The sequence below is a fragment of the Hyperolius riggenbachi genome, chromosome 2 (genome assembly GCF_040937935.1).
Source record: "Hyperolius riggenbachi isolate aHypRig1 chromosome 2, aHypRig1.pri, whole genome shotgun sequence".
Taxonomy (NCBI): domain Eukaryota; kingdom Metazoa; phylum Chordata; class Amphibia; order Anura; family Hyperoliidae; genus Hyperolius; species Hyperolius riggenbachi.
This window is the reverse complement of record NC_090647.1, coordinates 291,583,958-291,605,877: the sequence shown is the minus strand read 5'-3', so window position 1 is coordinate 291,605,877 and position 21,920 is coordinate 291,583,958. Positions and strand designations below refer to the sequence as shown.

At 42.3% G+C, this 21,920-nt stretch overlaps 1 long non-coding RNA gene across 1 annotated transcript in view; it reads right to left on the bottom strand.

Moving 5' to 3' along the window:
• LOC137544342 (uncharacterized) overlaps positions 1 to 19,994 on the bottom strand; it is a 111,708-nt gene extending 91,714 nt beyond the window's left edge. Inside the window, exon 1 of the long non-coding RNA XR_011025823.1 lies at positions 19,883 to 19,994. This is a non-coding gene — a long non-coding RNA (uncharacterized lncRNA). The remainder of the gene's footprint in view (positions 1 to 19,882) is intronic.
• Between the last annotated feature and the right edge of the window lie 1,926 nt (positions 19,995 to 21,920).

Below are 21,920 nucleotides of genomic sequence, written 5' to 3'. Positions count from 1 at the left end.
GGGCCTGGCACCTCCTGGATACAGGATGTCCAGAACGATCTGTTCCTGAAATTGAAGGAAAGATCCAGTTCTCCCAGCCTTACTGTAGAGAACAAAGCTGTTGTAAACTGCCAATTGAATCAGATAAAAAGACACTTTCTTATACCAGCGTCTTGTTTTCCGGGAAATTAAATAGGGCGCTAACCTCTGGTCATTGAAGTCCACCCCTCCCATGTTGACATTATATTCGTGGACGACAAGGGGCTTTTCAATGACCTTAGTTGCCCGTTGAATTTGGACTGTCGTGTCTGTGTGAATGGTGGACAGAAAGTAAACGTCCCTCTTGTCCCTCCATTTCACCGCGAGCAGGTCTTCAGTACGCAAGGCGGCCCTCTGCCCCGTTGAAGTCTGGTGGTAACGAGCCGTTGGGGGAAGCCCTGGCGACTAGGCCGCGCAGTGCCACAGCATCGGATTCCTTCTAACTTTAAGTGCTGAAAGAGGGCCACACTTGTGTAATAATTGTCCACAAAAAGATGGTACCCCTTCTGGAACAAGGGTGACACCAAGTCCCACACAACCTTTCCACTGCTCCCCAGGTAGTCAGGGCATCCGACCGGCTCCAATTTTGAGTCTTTTCCCTCATAGACCCTAAAACGACATGTATAGCCTGTGGCCCTTTCACAGAGCTTATACAGTTTCACCCCATACCGGGCGCGCTTGCTTGGGATGTACTGTTTGATGCCAAGGCGCCCGGTAAAGCGTAAGAGGGACTCGTCTACGCAGATGTTCTGTTCAGGGATATAAGCATCTGCAAATGTTGATGACAGGTGGTCTATGAGGGGCCGAATTTTGTGGAGCCGGTCATAAGCAGGGTGGCCCTTTTAATGACAGGTTTTGTCGTCGTTGAAGTGCAGGAAGCGCAGGATGGACTCAAATCGTGTCCTGGACATGGCAGCAGGGTACAAGGGAACATGATTTACTGGGTTCGTAGACCAATACGACCGCAGTACATTCTGTTTCATTAGTCCCAAGTGAAGGATAAGGGCCAAAAAGATTTTAATGTCGGAAACTTGGACTGGTTTCCACCCGAAAGGCTGGGCATACATGCTCTCCGGGTGCTCGGTGATGAATTGTGTGGCTTTACGGTTGGTCTCAACCACAATTAAGTCCAGGAGAACCTGGGTGATGAACAGCTGCAAAAAGTCTAGGGCCGTTCCTAGATGAGCTGTCGCCACCTGGACTCCAGACTGGGCGGTGAAAGGGGGCACTACGGGTGCGGCGGAATCAGGGAAATGCCAATCTGGTTGTGCCAGCACCTCTGGGAGTCTATGGGTACTACGGGCCCGTCTTCTTATTGGTGGCTGCGATGGGGGTACTACTGCACTTGCCACCGTACCAGTTTCAACTTCCATGCTGACGCTCACCACTTCGCCAGGGTCTACGGAAGCACTGGCACTAAGTCCAGGAGATGCTGCGCTGCTGGTGCCTGCCTCACCAAGAAAACTATCATCAGCGCTAGCACCACCCTGCTGCCCTTGAGGCGGATCCTGCGCCACCTGCGGTCTAACGACTTGGGGTCTGGTACGCCTGGCTCTAGCCGGGACCATAGCCTCGTCATCACTTTCGGTCAAGGAACCACTGCTTTCTACAGGTTCAAATTCGGACCCGGAAGATTCGACGGATGATTCTTCCCAAAAGAACTCATCCGACTGGTCCATGTACCTGTATACCTCGTCATCGGAAAGCCCCCTTCTTGCCATTGTGGATTACTAAATTTATGGGGGTTTCCTCCGAGACTACCCAGAAAAAAAGAGCACCTACCTAGCAAAAAGGGAGTATTTGAGAGGTATTGGGGTTGGTGGGAAGTGGGGTCTCAGAGGCAATCAAACAATCACGGGACAATCAAATACAATTACAGCACAATCGAATCCAATCACAGCACAATCAAATCTGATGCACTCGGAAGGTGATGGGGGGAGGGTGGGATTGGGTGTGGCGGGAAGTGGGGTCTCAGGCAATCAAACAATCACAGGGCAATCGAAGTCGATCACGGGACAATCAAATACAATTACAGCACAATCGACTCCAATCACAGCACAAGCAAATCTGATGCACTCGGAAGGTGGTGGGGGGGGGAGGGTGGGGTTGGGTGTGGTGGGGGGGAGGGTGGGGTTGGGTGTGGTGGGAAGTGGGGTCTCAGGCAATCAAACAATCACGGGGCAATCGAAGCCGATCATGGGACAATCAAATACAATTACAGCACAATCGAATACAAGCGCAGCACAAGCAAATCTGATGCACTCGGAAGGTGATGGGGGGAGGGTGGGATTGGGTGTGGCGGGAAGTGGGGTCTCAGGCAATCAAACAATCACGGGGCAATCGAAGTCGATCACGGGACAATCAAATACAATTACAGCACAATCGACTCCAATCACAGCACAAGCAAATGTGATGCACTCGGAAGGTGGTGGGGGGGGGGGGGGGAGGGTGGGGTTGGGTGTGGTGGGGGGGAGGGGGGGGTTGGGTGTGGTGGGAAGTGGGGTCTCAGGCAATCAAACAATCACGGGGCAATCGAAGCCGATCACGGGACAATCAAATACAATTACAGCACAATCGAATACAAGCGCAGCACAATCGAATACAAGCGCAGCACAGTCAAATACAATGCACTTGGACGGTGATTGGGGGGGGGGGGTCTGAGGGCGATTTGAGGGGGTGGGGGGTTGATCAGGAGCCTGCACGGGGCAGACTGAGTCCTGATCTGATGAGAGGCAGACACAGGGGGTTACTGATCGCAGATCAGTTAGTGATCGCTGGGGAGGACAGATGTAAACAAAGAGCAGGGGATGTAATCAGGCGGGGGGTATGAGGGCAATCGAGGGCCTGGGCAGGTGATCTGTTACCCCCGCGGGGCAGTTAGGGTCTGCTCTGATGGGTGGGGGTGCTGAGGGGTGATGGACAGGTGATCAGAGGGGGATCAGGGGATAAGGTAGCTGTATACAGATGTATACAGTATACAGGGGGGTAGTCTGGGATGGGGTCTGGGGGTGATCTAAAGGTAGGAGGGGGGGATCAGGGGTGATTAGGTGGCAGTTAGGGACCTAAACTAAAGGGCAGCATCGCTAGTTAGTGGCAGGTGGGGGGGGTGGGGGTTTTGCAGGGGTGCAAGGGTGCTGGCAGGGGTCTGCTGGGGTGATCAGGGGGGGTATGAAGGCTGGGGTGGGAGATCAGGGACTCTGAGCAAAAAAAAACAATGTGTGCTGGATACTCACAAAGTGGTTCCTCCTCGCTGGTGGTCTCTGCAACAATGAGACCACGAGGCGAGGAGGAAGCACGTATAAGGCACTTTGTTTACCTAACAAAGTGCCTTATACTCCCTGATTGGCTCCTTCTGCGGATTCCTCCGCTCGCCGGCTCTGCTAAGTGGCCGGCGAGCGGAGACAAAATGCCCATGTAACGATCCCGGGCGGAGGATCGCGTCACGGATGACGCGATCGCTCCGCCCATGCCCTTAGAAGGACCGCCGCCTCTGTGGGTGAGCCGGTCCTTCAGGGCTTCACTTCCCGGCCGCCTCTGTGCGTTAGGCGGTCGGTAAGTGGTCAATATCCTCCTGGTTCTCCGACAATTTGGGTTCATATGCTATTCCCCACCTGGTTTTAGTTGTGTTTTTAATTGTTTGTTGATGTATAAATAAAGGATGGACTTTTTGCAACATTTTTTGTGTACGGATTTGGTGCGGTTCTTTGAGGTCATAGCTGTTTTCTTGGATTGAGACTGCGAGCTGAACTCGTCGTGATTAAAGTTAACCCATTCGCGTTCCGTCGTTTTCACTTGAGAAATGTTCACCTCCCATTCATTAGCCTATAACTTTATCACTACTTATCACAATGAACTGATCTATATCTTGTTTTTTCCGCCACCAATTAGGCTTTCTTTGGGGGGTACATTTTGCTAAGAGCCACTTTACTGTAAATGCATTTTAACAGGAAGAATAAGAAAAAAACAGAACAAATTGATTATTTCTCAGTTTTCAGCCATTATAGTTTTAAAATAATACATGCCTCCATAATTAAAACTCACGTATTATATTTGCCCATATGTCCCGGTTATTACACCATTAAAATTATGTCCCTATCACAATGTATGGCGACAATATTTTATTTGGAAATAAAGGTGCATTTTTTTCCGTTTTGCATCTATCACTATTTACAAGTTTAAAATAAAAAAAATATAGAAATATTTCAACTTTACATTGATATTTAAAAAGTTTAGACCCTTAGGCAAATATTTACATGTTTTTTTATTGTAATGTTTTTTTTTATAGTAAACATTTTATTTGGGTAGTTTTGGGAGGGTGGGAGGTAAACAATAGGTTTATAATGTAAATGTGTCTTAACCCCCTTAGCGGTAACCCCGTGTGTGACACGGGGTAAGCCGCTGGAGGATGCCGCTCAGGCCCTGCTGGGCCGATTTAAATAATTTTTTTTTGCTGGACGCAGCTAGCACTTTGCTAGCTGCGCCAGCACCCCGATCGCCGCCGCCGTGCGCCCGATCGCCGCTATCCGGTGCAGCGCCGAGGGTTGGATCCGGAGTCCCAATGACGTCCCGACGTCGCTGACGTCGGTGACGTCATCCCGCCCCGTCGCCATGGCGACGGGGGAAGCCCTCCAGGAAATCCCGTTCTTTGAACGGGATTTCCTGATCGGAGATCGCCGAAGGCGATCGAAGCGGGCGGGGGGATGCCGCTGAGCGGCGGCTATAATGTAGCGAGCCCTGGGCTCGCTACATGATTTAAAAAAAAATAAAAAAAAAACTGCTGCGCTGCCCCCTGGCGGTATTTTTCATACCGCCAATGGGGTTAATTTTCCTTTTTTTTAACTTTTAGTTGTAGTATTACTTTTTGGCCACAAGATGGCGGCCATGAGTTTGTTTACATGACGTCACTCTAAGCGTAACACGCATGGGGGAGGTAACAGCCAGAAAAGGCGCAGCTTCCGAGAGAAGCTGTCGCTTTTTCAGCGGGGGAGAGCAATCAGTGATCGGGCACCATAGCCCGATTCACTGATTGCCTGGCTAACGAACCGAGGGCCAGGAGCGCGCGTGCATGTGCGCGATCGGCCGCGGGAGCGCGCGGTAGCGCGCATGGTTCCTGGACATAGTTTCTACGTCCAGGAATCAAAATAGGTTAAGGAGGTTAATGAGTGGGCACCCGTCTGGACACCAAGCCTGATATTCTAAGCATCATATTGTGACTCTATTTTGGCAAGTGCTGTTCTATTTGGCTTATTAAGTAGGACTCTACTCTAAATGACTGGTGGTTTGTGGAAATTACTGAGGGACTGCCACTGTGCATGTACTCCAGTTGTGGCTGGCATCTGTAGGTAGATTCTACCATGTAGATCATTTTCAATTCATAATTTTTGAAGTAGCTTGCAAGAAAAAAAAAGTGTGGGGATGTCTGGTTTAGACTATTAGTTCAGCAGTATGTGTGACAAGGCTTTAGTTCGACTTTTACATGTTTTGGCTACTTTTAAACAAAATACTTACAAGGCAGCTTTATGCCAATGTTGAAGAACACTCTGAGCTCAGGATTGCTGAACCTAGAGATCAGGTTTAATCTACAGCAGTATTAAACTGTTTCTCTACAATAGACTCAGCCTCATCTTTAAGCATTCTCACATTTTTCATTTTTATTTTGTATTAAATGGTTTCTCACCATAAGACTCAGTCTCATCCTAAAGCATTCCTGCATTTTTATTTATCTTTATTTCTCTTTATGGCAAAAACAGAGAAGTTTGGCTTACCAAAGCAGACCATTTTAAAGAAACAATTTGAAGACTGCGACACGGACAAGGAAGATAATGTTGCAATTCCATTCTTTGTTGGCAAGTTTAATAGATCTATTTTCTCTCTGCTCTGTGGACTAAAACAGTTTATATGTGACATGTCCATCATTCAGAAAGAGGGTAAAAGATCGCATGATGGGGCTAAGGTCTGACAAGAACAAGAAAGAGAGGGATATCATGCTGTCTTGTGAGAGCTGCTGAGATCTCACTGAACATGCCAGCTCTTTGAAGCATTATAAACAGTGTATACATCAGCCTGACTTTCGGGAGTAAGTCATCTGCTTGACGATCCAACCTGGATATGTGATGAATATAAAGCTGTCCAGTGAAATGTATGCATATGGTCTTGGTCATGTAGATCGATGGATGAATGGATGGATGGATGGATGGATAGATAGATAGATAGATAGATAGATAGATAGATAGATAGATAGATAGATAGATAGATAGATAGATAGATAGATAGATAGATAGATAGATATACTGTACATGCCAATGTTGCTAGCATAACTTTGGAAATGCTTTTACTCTTGTCAATACAAATGCAATTAAATGAATGTCTTTCCCACCCCTAACATTATCTCTCCATTTACCAGGGATAACTGGCTTTCTGTTTTGAAACTGATGTCACTGACATCTTGGACTGCACTTACTAAGCTGCTGTTAAAGACAAGAACTATGCTGCTGAAATGGAAAATAGCTATAAAATATCTAATGGGATACTTAAAGCTTTCTCCCGTAGAATATATTTAAAAAAAACACAATTTCAGGCCGCATCATGTTTTGCAATGTACAGCTTTAAAGAGACACTGAAGCGAAAAAAAAAATATGATATAGTGAATTGGTTGTGTACTATGAATAATTACTAGAAGATTAGCAGCAAAGAAAATATTCTCATACTTTTATTTTCAGGTATATAGTGTTTTTTCTAACATTGTATCATTCTATAATATGTGCAGATTACACAACACTCAGCATTCAAAATCAGTATTTCAGAGCAGTCTGTGAAGTAATGAACTCTCCTCTAGCAGAGGAAAAGTAAATAGTCCAGGAACAGTTGAGATAGTAAAAGTCAGATAACAGCCCTCTCCACGACTAACTTAGTCGGAGAGCTTAATGGCTTGTTTGCATAGAGATAACAACTGGAGTTTCTCAACTCTTCCTGTACTGGAAACAATTACACTGATGTATCTGATCTTAATGTTTTATTTCTTAGCTGTGCTACACATACAAATCATAATATCATCATTTTTTTTTCGCTTCAGTGTCTCTTTAAGCTGAGCTTTTCAGTGTTTTGGTTAGCTTAGTTTGGCTGTGCTCCTTTATGCCGAAGCTATGAGAAATGGTTGAAAATTTGGGGACATACTTGTAAATTGGATTGCAGGCTGAGAGATAAAAAGGAAATTCATCCTTACCTATCCTATCATTTGTGATATAATAAAATAAATGTTTGTCCAGTTGAAGAGAGATGAAAGGCACACTTCCATCATAAATACATGTGTTCCGTAGCACAGATTTGTACACCAATAGGCAAGTGTAATTGCATTGCAAATGTTCATATAGGTGCACATTCCTGTTCTTTTGCATTTAGGTGTGTGCTGAATGCTAAGTAGGGTATTTTAAGTGAACCCGAGGAGAAAATAAACTGATGAGATAAACAATTGTATTTATCCTCCTACTCCTAAAAATTACCTTTTTTTAGATATCCCATGGTTTTATTTTATATTTAAACATTTACAAAGTAGATTGAATGTTTTGTTGTCTCTGCTCAGTGGCAGCCAATTAGGTGTTCCTAAATGAAAACACATGAACTATTGACCTTTTTCTATCTCCATCTGCTCTTAGAAGCTGTATTCTGCAAAGAAAACTTTTATGGCTGTAGTATGCTTATCAGTGATGTTTACTATATTCCCAAGATGGTACTGACAAGACAGAAGCTGTCAGTTCCATGTCTGAAAATTAACTTTTACAGGTAGCAAAATAAAACAAGTAAAACAGCCTTATATAGGAGAGAACAGAGGCGCCAAAAGGATAAAAGGGGTTTTAAATGAGCTTAAAAGCCAAAAATTTGGTAATTAGAGTAGGCAGTGGTGGACTTACCTCCTCCAAGCAGACACAACACGACTGTACATTCAGTCTATTTATTAACGAACTCCAGATAAAACAAATCAACGCATTTCACGGGTCAGTGCCCGCTTCCTCAGGCAATAGAAAAAGGAGTTACAGCATCTAGCAAAACAAACAACACTCGGCACAGAGGTTGACTGACCCGTGAAACGCGTTGCTTTGTTTTATCTGGAGTTCGTTAATAAATAGACTGAATGTACAGTCGTGTTGTGTCTGCTTGGAGGAGGTAAGTCCACCACTGCCTCCTCTAATTACCACATTTTTGGCTTTTAAGCTCATTTAAAACCCCTTTTATCCTTTTGGTGCCTCTGTTCTCTCCTATATAATATTGTATCCACCCTGGGTGGAGGGTTGCGACCCTTTTCTACTATCTACAGAGAGCGACTTCTTATTCCTGAGTGGGGTCAGGATAATCTCCCCACCTGCCTTTGCAGTGGTTGCCTATTGGTGACCCATGCTTGTGAGTATAACAACTATTACTCTTTGTCATTATCCCCTTTGTCAATACATACTACACTATTGGGGCCCTTGGTGTTCCTCTGTTTATCTCGTTTTCAAGTAAAACAGCCTGATTACTAATATGTTTTGTACTGTACATACACGTGTTTATCTCATCATGTCACATGTTGCCTCAGGTACACTTTAATCCACCTTGTGACAGCAATTTCTTGCTCTTAGCTCTGACCGTCCCCCACTAGTGCAGGGATGTCAAACCAGTCCTACGAAGGCCGATGTCCTTACACATTTTTAACACAACTCAAATTAATTGATGGGTCTGAATCAGGAAAGGTGTGGTCCATCAGGTAGAACACATTCCTCTCTTTGGGTTTGTTCACACTGTGAGCATTCTCAATTTGTTATAAGCACTGGCAATTTTAGAAATTGCTCTAAAAGCGCTTGTGCAATGATTTCCTGTAACTAGTGACCAGTTTCTACTTTTAGTTATTGACCCAATTTCTATTTTTCGACCCCTATTCTATTATTTGTCTCCTGCTGCTGTTTCCACTAAAGCAAAAGAGACAGTTTCCCTTTGTCAGAGCTTAAGCAGGCAATTCTAAAGGACAGTATTCACAAAAACCTCAAAATGTGATCATGCATCACTTCATTCATTAACTGGAGCTGGAATTGTCATTGTGGAAAAGGACCTCTCTTTTTTTTTTTTTTTTTTTTTTTTTTTTTTTCTTCAAACTCAGCACACAGACCCAAATTCTTGAGTAATCAGTTATATGTGGCATTGGCAACATTCCTTTCCTGCCATGCCCCTAAACTGAATTGTGTGATCATCATAGTTTGGTAGTAGCTATATACAAGCCTCATAGGTCTTTCTTTTCATACCCTACCTCACCAATAAACGACTGCTGCTGAGCCTGATATTTTAACTATCCTTCTCAAAGACACATCCTACACACATACAACCACACCCTCTTACACATGCCCCTCTCCTCTCCCCAGTCACTCTCCTCCAGGTAATCTAACTAAGGTTAGTTGTGAGGCTTCTCCACACTTCTTCAAGATTGCCTGCATGTCCCAGCCCCACATTCTTACACAATTCATCCATCCCAGCAAACCATTCCCTTATATCCAAAATGGTCGAATTTTTCCAATTATTAGCAATAATGCTTTTGGCCACTATTGTGCCATATTCTTTGATCAATAAGCATCCGGGACTTTCTTTTTTTCTTTTTTTTTTTGTGTCTATGTAACTAAAAATTGCTTCTTCCAATGTAAGCTCAAATTTTTCTTTTAATAATCTCTCAGCCAGAAGGCAAATATCATCCCAGAATTTTTTGACTATCGGGCACCCCCACCACATGTGTAGGGTATCTCCGTCCCCCTGTCCACATCTCCAGCACATCACCCTGCGTCTTGCAAATTTACTAATACGGAATGGTGTGATATACCATCTACCAATTGTTTTAAATTGTATCAATTGTAGCCTTGGATCTTGAATTTTAAAATTATTTGCCCATATTTGTGGCCAAGACCCTTCCAGACTAAACCCCAGCTCTCTTTCCCATTTCTTACAATACGCCGGGAGATCCTGGCCATAATCCGCAGCACAGATATCTGAATATAGACTAGAGATTGATTTATTCATTTTTTTCCCCAGATAGAGATGTTTTTCAAAATTATTAAGTTCCACCCTTTGGGCATACAGTGAAATCCATTTTCGAGTAAAACTGTGAATTTGAGCAGAGCCCCATAAACTAGCCTCATTATTATCTTCAAAAATTGATTTAATTCCCAGAACACGGCTACCCCTAATATCAATAAAGCGTGTTTCCCGACTTATATTATGTTTGCCGAACCAGGCTGGGTCAAGACCTGGGGGAAAGTCTGGATTATCTCGCAAGGCTGTCAGGGGAGATAACCCCGTATTCTCCTGCCATTTTTTAATTATCCAGAGTAATGACTTTAGAGTTGGTTTAATCAGTGGATGGGACGATAAGTTATATACCTTATTAATGTTTTTAGGAATCCAGGTAAATACTAGATCCAAGTCAGATTCCTCCTCCTCCAGCCGTGGCCAAATCCTATTATTTGTATCGGAGGTAATCTCTATCTTCCATTCTAGGATTCTTGTCAGGTGTACGCTTTTATAGTAATTATATAGATTTGGGGCAGCCAGTCCGCCCTGATCTTTTCTTTTCATGGTCAATTTGTAGTTTATTCTACGCTTAGTATTGCTCCAAATAAAATTCTGGAATATCTTGTGCCAGTTCTGGAACCATGCAGTAGGGATGGCTATCGGTAAACTCTGCAACAAAAAAATAAGTTTGGGAAGGATCAGCATTTTAATGATGCCGATCCTACCAATTACATTGAAACATGGGCGGTCCCAGGATCTCATTTTTTTTTTACTTTCGTCCATTATTTTTGAAAAATTACTCTTAAAAAGTAAATCCGGGTTACTGGTAAGATTAATGCCTAAATATTTAATCGAGCAGTTATTACATCTAAATTCACTAGTTTGTTTTATCTCTACTATGAGTTTCCTAGAGCAACCTATATTTAATATTTCAGTTTTCTCTTTATTCAATTTAAAGTTTGAGTATTTTGCAAAAAGATTAAACTTATCTCGACATTTTATAGTCGAGCTGAGTGGATCCGTCAAGGTCAAAAGTAGATCATCGGCATAAGCCAGTATCTTCATTTCGCCTTGTTTCGTTTTTATGCCTCTAATTTCATTATCTTGTTGAATGGTTTGGATAATTGTTTCAATGCCAAGATTAAATAGTGTGGGGGACAGGGGACATCCCTGTCTAACCCCATTGGAGATAGAAAATATGTCACTGATCTGATTATTTACCTTAACACCTGCACTTTGGTTACTATACAGCTTCCTTATGTTCCCAATAAATATTGGTCCCAGTCCGAATTCCTCCAGGACTGCAAAGACAAAACCTCTTGAGATGCGATCGAATGCCTTTTCGGCATCAACTGCGATCACCACTGCCCCTTCCCCTCTTACTCTACATTTTTGGATCAAATTAATTGCGGTATATATATTGTCCTTGGTTTGTTTGTTTTTAATAAAACCTGATTGTTGATTCCCCAGGAGATTACCAATTATTTTATTTAGTCTATTTGATAATATTTTAGCGTAGATTTTTACATCGCAATTTATGAGAGAAATTGGCCTAAATTGCGCACAGCTTGGGTTCTGTTTATCCCCTTTCGGAATCAGCGTAATAGTTGCTCGGTTTGATTCATTGGAAAAAACTGTACAGTTTTCGTTATTATTCACAAGTTTACAAAAAAGTGGTGCTAAAATGTCCGTAAATGATTGATAAAACTCGGCATTAAATCCGTCAGGGCCCGGACATTTTTTTTGGGGCAGTTCCCTTACAGTCCTGCAGAATTCGGCCAGGGAGATCGGGGATTCCAGTTCTATTTTCTCTTTCAAGCTTATCTTTGGAAGTTTTATTTTGTCCAGAAAATCTTTGGGGTTTAACAATTTTGATTCATCCATATTATATAGTTCGTTATAGAACTTAGAAAATTCTCTTGAAATCTGTTTAGTGTCATGTATTATTGTGCCTTTTTTATCAATTACGTGATGAATAAAACTAGATTTCCCTTTATCTTTCAGGAGGTCTGCCAGGACTTTCCCCGATTTATTTTTCCCCAACATATATTGCTTCTTTAGTTTTTTGTGTTCTAGTGAACATTTACTATCCAAAAGGCCATTAAGTTCTGTTCTAAGTTCAGTCACTATTGATAAAGTTTTAATAGTTGCACATTTTTTATGTTCACATTCTGCTTGTTGAAGCAATGTTAATAGATTATTAATCTTGTTATTTTTTTCTTTGTTCATTTTACTTTTAATACTAATCAAGGTTCCTCTAATAACGCATTTTAGAGTGTCCCACAGGATACCATACGAGGAGACAGATTTTTCATTCAACTCTATAAAGTCTTTGATAGCGTTCACAACCTGTTGCATATGATCTGTGCTGTCTAACAGGGAGACGTCTAATCTCCATTGTTTACTTACAATAGGTCTTTTTCCTACTAGTATAGTTACTATCATCGGTGCGTGGTCCGAAAACGTAATTTGTCCTATTTTTATGTCTGTCACTGATAATATAGTATCCTGCTGGACTAGAAAATAATCAATTCTTGAATAGTTTTGATGAACATGCGGAAAAGGACCTCTCTGTGTCAAAGTTTCCATTACCAGGATTTCAACAAGGTCACTGTTTAAGAACAGCTACCCTCTATTTCTTGCTGAGGTCCGCTAGAGTCTTTAATATTTTAGATAAATGGGGTGTAAGGTCTGTATCAGGCAAGCGGCGGAATGCTGAGACCCAGGCCGCAGCTCTTACTTCCGTCACTGGAGTGCAGGCGGCTTCTCAGATCTCATTGGATAGGCGGAGGACACACTCTCAGTATGCGCTCCACCGATGTAAACAGGGACACTGACTTCCCTGCTTGTGTGTCAGCTGATTAGCTGACACGCTGGAATACTATCGGTTTGTTTTCAATTCTGATTTCTGTTGATTGGTTAGTCCTAGTATTTAAACTTGGTGAGCGATGATAGCATAGCTAATGCTATCATCGCTCACCAAGTTTAAATATTAGGACTAACCAATCAACGGAAATCAGAATTGAAAACAAACCAATAGTTTGGCTAGTTGCTGGGTAGCGCTCACTGTCTGATTGATTCTGTTGCTGACTATTGCCTTGAAACCTGACCACGCTTAACCTCTGATTGATTCCTGTTGCCAACTTTGCCTTGTACCTCGACTACACTTGTCTTGCCACCTGGATTGACCTTTGCTTGGATATGGAATTGCATGAACTCTGCCTGGACTGACTTCATCCTGCCTTGATTACGCTATTTCTGGAAAGTGCCTATCTGGACTCCCTCACTGTCACCAGGAACTCCTGGTTCTTCTGCTACTTGGCTCACTCATCTGGATAGCCTCATCCACTAGGCCTTAGGTGACTATCTTGTATATTCATATCCACTGTGCCCAGTATTGCATTACCAAGAATTATGAGGTTGGTTGGTAATTAGCTATCTGTCAAACTGTATGCTACATCTACCTGCAGGGTGTATTGTCGTATTGTGCTAGGGCAGGAGTTTGCACAGGTGTTACAGGCTGGGCTCTGGGTCAGTCATATGAGCATACAATCTGACCTGTAGTTATTGACCAGACAAGCCTGACATGGCATACTTATATTTAGCCAGGATCTGGAAGATGATGGAGGCATGACTGTTTTCTGTACACTGGCATTTTGAATATATTTTGTGGGGGTGCCTGAGAATTATTAGAGCTACCTTCTGGCATTTCTAAAAATATATTTACTTTTGTTTAGATTGAGGAAGAATGCAGGTGTCTCAAGTCACTGTTCATCCTCTTCTCTAATCCATCCTGATCTTAAAATATGTTTAACATCTCAATGGAAAAATTGCATTTTAATCCCAGTGCAATGCAGCTTCACTCTCCTTAATTTCACCATGCTTTAGTTGGCCATACATTAGACGATGTATGGGCAGATGGGCCAAGAGACAGATCTTTCTCTGATCAAATCTGATGGGAGAGAGACCTGTTGCCTGCCCATGCTAAAATAGATCTGGTATCAGCCGTGTGATGCCACATCCGCCACCTTGCCAGCCTGACGCTGCACCACCTAAAGGTTAATGCCCCCCCCCCCCCCAGTGCACTATACATTACCTGTCCTCGTCTACTGCTTGTCCGCTACTGGCTCCTGTATCCGTCCTTTGACCATACAAAGGCCCCATGTGGTTGCTGGAGATACATGGGCATGTGTATGACCACAAGCAACCATGTGGTGCGCGTGTTTGGACAAAGGACACCAACCAGAGCCAGCCCGGACCTAGCAGTGGCTGTGAACAGGTAATGTATGGTGCACTGGGGAGGCACATTGAGAATTAGGGAAGACAGCGTTGGGGCTGATTAATGTGATCAATTTCAGCCTGAAATTGATCACATCGTGGATTGGGCAGGCACTTGGCGGCACCGATTTTCATTCGATTATAATAATCAAATTGTATGGTCGATCGGCTGCCAAGTCATCTGATGTATGGCCACCATAACTATAAAAAAAAAATTCAATTGGTGAAAGCTTTACAATTGAAAGAGTCAATTGGTGAAAGGTTTACAATTTAAAGTCACCGTATTTATTTTCTTAAATGACTAAAGCAATCCCTAGGAGAAGAGAGAGGAAATTATGTATGGAGTCTGCTGGCCCAGAGGAAACAATAACTGTAACATTCTTACCTTCCAGCAGAAGGTCCAGCGGCATCTCTGGCGTGGTCCGGGCGAGCAGCAGGACTTCTCTGCCGACATCCTCTGGCGGCATCCCCAGCGTCCCTCTGACAGTGAGTTCCGGGCGCGCAGTGCGACCAAATGCACGCGCGCGACTTCTGATAAGCCTTATAGGCTTAATAAGAGGATCTAGCTGAGGTCAGCAGTGATGTCACTTGGTGACATCACTATGGGGAAAGCACAATCTAATTTGGGAGTGGTTTCTGGGGAATTGTAGTCTGTATATAAGGCCAGAGCTCTCAGTCACTCACTGACCTTAATATTAATCAATTCGCTGGTTCTAGGTCTAGCTAGCTATTTTGAGATACATTGATATATTGTGTACACGCACAATATATATGTGCTTCAGTTAGTCAGTCTTTATTATTTTCGTATATATTCTCATAATATTATTATTGTAACATCTTATTGTATATTATCTGTGTACAGATTTTTTGCCTGCCTCTTGACCTTGCTCCTATCTAGTCCTTCTGTACCGCTGGCATTTTTTGATATACCGTTACCGACTCCTGCTGTCCCTGACTTTGTTATTGCCTGATCCTTACAATACGACTGATATCTGATCTATGTGTATGACTCTGCTCGATTATTGACTACGATTTAGCCTGCTACTCTGTACCTTGATATCTCTGACTTGTGTACGACTTTAGCCTGACCCCTAGACTACGTTTTTGTACTATTGCTTGTATATTACCTGTACACTACCTCATCACGTACCAGCCTGATAGTAACTCAAAACAAAACACAACTAGGGAAACCAGTATCCCCAAAGGGAAGACCACCATATCAACCACATATATACTATTTAGTCAAAATATGCAAAAATGATATTTCAATGAGTACATAAAGGAAATTTAATCCATTTAAAAACAATCAAAAACCCTAGTGTGCTCATTACATTCCTCTTATACTATGCAAATATCTGTATGTGCACAACCACCTATAATTATTAAAATATTGAAAGTGTGGAATACAACATAGAATCCAGTAATCAGAAAGGATATAGCTGGCACCATCCACTAGTATTATGCCCTTTTATCATAGAATATTACATATAAGACTGCCACGTCAATTCGATGTTTCAGAGCATATCGCCCCTTTCTCAAGTCTGTGACAGACTCAGCAAACAAGTGCAGTTAAACAGTATTTATACCACATCATAACAGTTTAACAGCCAATCAGTGGCTACCAGAATCATGGCAACCAATTACAGATCACTTAGCTCATAGCGGACATGATGGGGAACTATTTTAACTTATTGTGAACCAACGGGCAAGGCGTACACTCAGCTGGGGAGGAAGACGCCACATCGGAAACCGCAGCCAACCATACAGGCAATACTATACAACTACCAGTGATCCTAGATGTACAGCTATGCTTATTGGGAATTTTGGGTGATCTGCCCTGCAGCAAAAATCAATCAATCCTTATCAAAATTCTTCTAATTTATGTCAGAAAAGCCATAACCTTGAAATGGAAACTACCATCAGTCCCCTCTATAAGAGATTGGAAAAAAACTAGTAAACTCAGCGCTCCCACTATACAAGCTCACCTACCAATCATGAAATCAATTTAAAAAATTTGACAAAATCTGGTATAGGTGGGTAAATGCTGCGGAAACTACGATCCCTAACCTTGACATAAACGTAGCTGTTCAGGATCTTCAATGGGTTTAATGACAATTATAGGTATATTTCTGTGTACTATTACCTTTTCATTGTATTGATCATCAGCAATATATGCAAGTGGTGAGAAATTGAAATCTTGTTCTGAAACACATTTGGGACCTGTTGTAATGTTGAATATAACCGTATATTGATTATTGTAATTATCTACATGTAAGCTGGATTGGCCTTTCTTTCTCTTCTATGTTTTTTCTTTTTTTCTCTTTTGTTTTTGATGTGTTTTGTTCTTTGTGTTTTAAACAATAAAAATTCTCTTAAAAAAAAAAACATACAGGCAAAGTGTCACCATCTGCCTCAGGTGGTGAAAAAAACAATATATAGATAATTTTGGTGTAATACCGTAAGTAGCTATAAAGTGATTGGTGAATTAATGTGAGGAGTGTGACAATTGCTGTGTTTTTTTTTAAGGGAAAATAGCCTGTGGTAGGGAAATGGTTAACCAGGACACAGTTAACTAAAGACAAAAAGAACAATATTTACCAATTTACCCACCAGTACCTGACACTGACACCTTCCCATGCAAATGCTGAACAACAATGTAGTTCCCTATCCTTGAACACATCACAAATGGTTTAAAATAACCTTGTGTGCACTCAAACATTTTTAAACTTCTGCAACTTTTATAACAGTTCCACGTTGTTTTCCATATTGACACCAATATAGAAATATCTTTCTATAGCATAACAGGGTAATTTTTGAAGAATTAAATTGCACTTTTCTTCTTTTACATTTATTGTTGATCATAGATTTTACCACATTTCAACCCTCTCCTTTTACACTGCGATATGCTGACACCTACTTAAATAGGTGTTTGTCTTCCTTAGAGTTGGATTTGAATACATTTGGTGATGGATGGTGGTAGGGAAGTCAGAAACTTGGGCGTCTGAAGTGCCACAGAAGTTTGGGTGCTTCCATAGCTGCCCATATTTCCCGTAGTAGCCAGTATTAGTATGGGAGCCTATATTGGTGTCCAGACTTTCTAGGTGCTCTGAATTTTGCATTTTTTTTGCAGTGAGTTTATGGCAAGGAGACGGTTAAGGTTAGATATTGGTGGGTGGGTTTAAAGGTAAGGCATCGCTGGGAGGTGTTAATGGTTAGGCATCCATGGTAGATATTGGTCAGGGTTAAGCATCAGCAGAGAGGTTGGTTACCCTAACCATCCCCCCTCCTATGCCTAACCCTTAGCTATAGGAGGGGGGATGGTTAGGCAATGAAGAGGTAGGTCTTTGCATAGGAATAGGGTTAGATTTAGCTGCTGTAAAATTTCTAAATGATTTACCAATATTTTACTATCAGAATGTGCACTGCAAAATAGTTGTTATGTAACTGGGGAGTGTGAATCCTCTGTGTGGCTGAATGGGTGCAGCCCTGGAGACCAGATGGGTGCACCCAAAGGCGACTGCTGAGTGAGGCTGGATAATCCGATGCAGGGTATCGGTACAACAGACAGAAGATGTAGTCAGGGATAAGCTAGAAGTTTGTTATTAGGAAGTCAGTCCGAGTCAGGTGAGGTACAGGAATGAAGGACAAATGGATGGTCAGAGTATTGCCAAAATATGGATATCAGTTGATAAAGGTTTAAATTTCTCTGGAAACAAAGACACAGGAAACCTGTTGCTCAGGCAGTGAAAAAATCCAAGTGAAGCACTTTTAAAACATAATCCAGGAAGTGAGATCACAGGTGCAAACAGGGATGCATAGCACATTCCAGACACTAGATGGTGCTGGAACATCTAAAGGTCCTAGAAGGGAAAACAATTCTGTAGGAAGAGTCTGTTAGGTTGCTGTGGGCAATCACTTAAAGAGGAACTCTGGTGAAAATAATGTAATACAAAAAAGTGCTTCATTTTTACAATAATTATAATTATAATAATTATAATTATATATAAATGATTTAGTCAGTGTTTTCCCATTGTAAAATCCTTCCTCTCCCTGATTTACATTCTGACATTTACCACATGGTGATATTTTTACTACTGGCAGGTGATGTTAGTGGAAGGAGATGTTGCTTGCTTTTTTGGCAGTTGGACCCAGCTGTAAACAGCTGTTATTTCCCATAATGTAATGAGGTTCACAGACAGGAAACTGTCAGGACTATGGTCCTGACATCCCACTGTGGGAGGGGTTTCACCACAATATCAGCCATACAGAGCCCCCTGATGATCCGTTTGTGAAAAGAAAAATATTTCTAAAGGGAAAGGGGGTATTAGCTACTGATTGGGATGAAGTTCAATTATTGGTCATGGTTTCTCTTTAATAAGGCATGACAATGGTAGAATATTGGTAGACTTACCAATATTCTGTTAGTGGTTATTTGGGGTACCTATATTTCTGGGCACCTGTTTTGCATGTACACGATGGTAGAGCACAAAAAAAATACACAAAAAAACTAGCACAGCGCAGTTACAAACTTGAATTCCATCTATCGTGTGTCATAATTCTAGAGCTATTCTTGAGTTTCCATCTAGGAATCCAATTTTATTTTTAATAACAGTGGTATGTAACCTGAAGCCTACTTCTGTGTATTATCTCCATATGGAGTATAAATTCTTACTTCATCCTCAGCACCAGATGACACATTAATCTGATTTCTCTGTCTATAAAACCAGTACTGTTTTCTGCTGCTTACACTTTCTCTACAAGTGTCTTCTTTACCGGATTTCTTGTTTGCTATTAGTCTCTTTGTTTGGTTATCATGATGTCCTTGTCTTTGCCCTAAAGGCAGCTGTTCAGTAGTACAAAAATTATTTCTCCCAAACTGCTGTGCATTTTCTAATTCCCACTCTCTCCTTCAGGCAGGACTGGAGATCATTCAGCTTCCCTTGCAAGGCCTATTGTACAACTTCCCATTTTGTTTTTAATATCTCCATTACCTCTGATTCCTGTAAAACTCTCTTTCCACTATTACTAAAATGTATGGTTCCTTTTTTTTCTAGCCCCGGACATTTTACATTAACCTTCTTCCCCTTTGTGGTCCCTCAGAGGCATTTTTCATCCATCTCTTACTAGCTCATGTCATAGATTGTCCTTCCCTTGGGAAGATGTAAGTGGTACTTAACACAACACATCAAAAGAAATACTTACTTCAATGTAAAGTAATGCGTTATTGTTATTTTAATGATGATTATTATGATTATTTGTCTCTTGTGTTCTTGTAGTAAAAAAAAAAAAAAGTATTTCTGTCTATACTGTACAATCTCCATTCAAAATCTCCATTGAATAGCATTTCCATTTTCACAAATCCTTCAGCAATCTCTTTTTGCAGGTTACAAATGTGTGCTATGGAGTGAATGAGTTTTAACTATTATTATGTAAAAAAGGACAACTATCAAAAAAAATGTACAATTATAATTAAAAATACATTTGTGCACATACATAAATGAGGTACATTCTCCCAGAGTAAATGCCCTGTAAATTACATTTTCCCTATGTTGCTGTTACTTACAGTTAGTATTATTAATCTGACAGTACTGACAGGTTCTGAACCAGTCCAACTCTTATCATGGTCTTCTTGAAGCTTCCTTTTGTTGTAGTGCGTTTTAGTCCACGATAAGTTGGGCTGCCTGCACACATAAAATGTAAATTTTACTGGCATTTGATGTATAAACCCCTTAGTAACTGAACAAATAAGAATCATAATAACAAACACACGTACACACACACACACACACACACACACACACACACGCACGCACGCACGCACGCACACACGCACGCACACACGCACGCACGCACGCACACACGCACGCACGCACACGCACGCACGCATGCACGCACGCACACACACACACACACACAAAATGTCAAAATGGAGTGTGTGTGTGTGTGTGTGTGTGTGTGTGTGTGTGTGTGTGTGTGTGTGTGTGTGTGTGTGGCTTATCCAAAATAAAGACATTGTGATTGGATGATAATGTATTTATGCATGAATTAGAACAGCGCTGGGCAAACTTATGATCAATTTTACAAAAAAAACAGAAGAAATTATACTCTCAACAGGAGGAACCACAGCGTACTCAGTGGATTTGATATGACCAGTCGAGCTCTTGTGCAATTGGTTGTATATATCTTTTATATTGGAGAAAGTTTTGATTAATTTGGGCAGCGCAGCATTTTTTAAATTATTATTTTTTATTGAGAAAAGGATCAATCAGCCAATCAGCCTGCACTCCCTCATGGCACCCCCCCCCCCCTGCCCACTATAAAAATCCTGACATCTCTATTATACCTCCTATATGTAGTAATATTCATGTCTTTGTTAGACTAATTGTGATATACGGGGTGGACCGGGTGATTGATTTAGGTGTGATTGTGGGCGGCCGCTTGGCCGTGGGCGGCGGCTTGCAGTTGGTTGAGGGGTGGGCGCGTGTCAGTGGTGGAACGCTTGAGCTTTCCCCTCTTGGAGCGCGTGCGTCACTTCCGCCTTCACGCTCCCGCCCCTCTAGGCTGATTGGCCGCAATAACACATTAGTGTGCATGGAAACAGTTTAGGGACATGCCTTCTGATGATGCCGGAAGCCGGTGAAACATGTTAGGGCCATGCCTCTCATGAGTAGGCCTCCCGCCTTGCAGACCCCACGTTCTCCAGCACCCCGCACCTTCTCCTGGATGTACCTCTCTGGCTAGGCTATGCCCTCCCCTCCTGTATAAAACCCGGCGGCCATCATGAGAAACTCTGTCCTTGCTGAGACTGAGTAACAGTGAGCATTTCCAGGCATTGTGTGTCACAAAGCAAACAGTAATTAGTGTTAAAAACACAGGGTTTTAGCTCATTCCTGTGCTGTTATACTGCTGTTATTGCTTGTATTTAGCTAGCCAGTGATAATAGTCATTTAGTTAGTCAGTGTAGTTCAGAGTGTACTGTGCTGCCTGCTAGTGGGTGCTGCTGTTGGGTGCTTAGTAGTGCAGGCCAGGCAGGCACTGTGCACAAACTGCACACTGGGAGCCATTTGTAGCATTAAGCAGTAAATCTAGCTAGCTTCCCTAAAAAAACTTCTAGACACTCCTACGCAGGCCCAGCAGGCGTACGTACACGTACGTTTTTACGTGTACGAGCGGCATTTACGCATGCTCATGCGCATTCAGGGACTGAATATTAACCAGCCATTACGCATTACATACTACGAGACGCATGGACAAACGTATTTTTATATGTATGACGACTACGGTTACGCTTGCGCAGCCGCAAATCACTTCATACACCCATACATTTTTACGCATGCGGCCATAGGCTTACGCATGAACAATACGGGTCACGGCCGTGATTACCGTTACTTTTATGGTGAGGTCGGGAAAAATACGGGTCGAGCCGGTTTCGCGTAAAAAAAGACAGGACGTGATCACGAGTCGATCCGGATGTGGCTTCAATAAAAACGGCCGCATCCATGATTAAGGGGTATCCGAGCATCACTACTTGCTTCTATGATATGCTACACATTTGATCGTTATCCTCTATCTGAGACAATCTGCTTGTGGAGATCAGATTG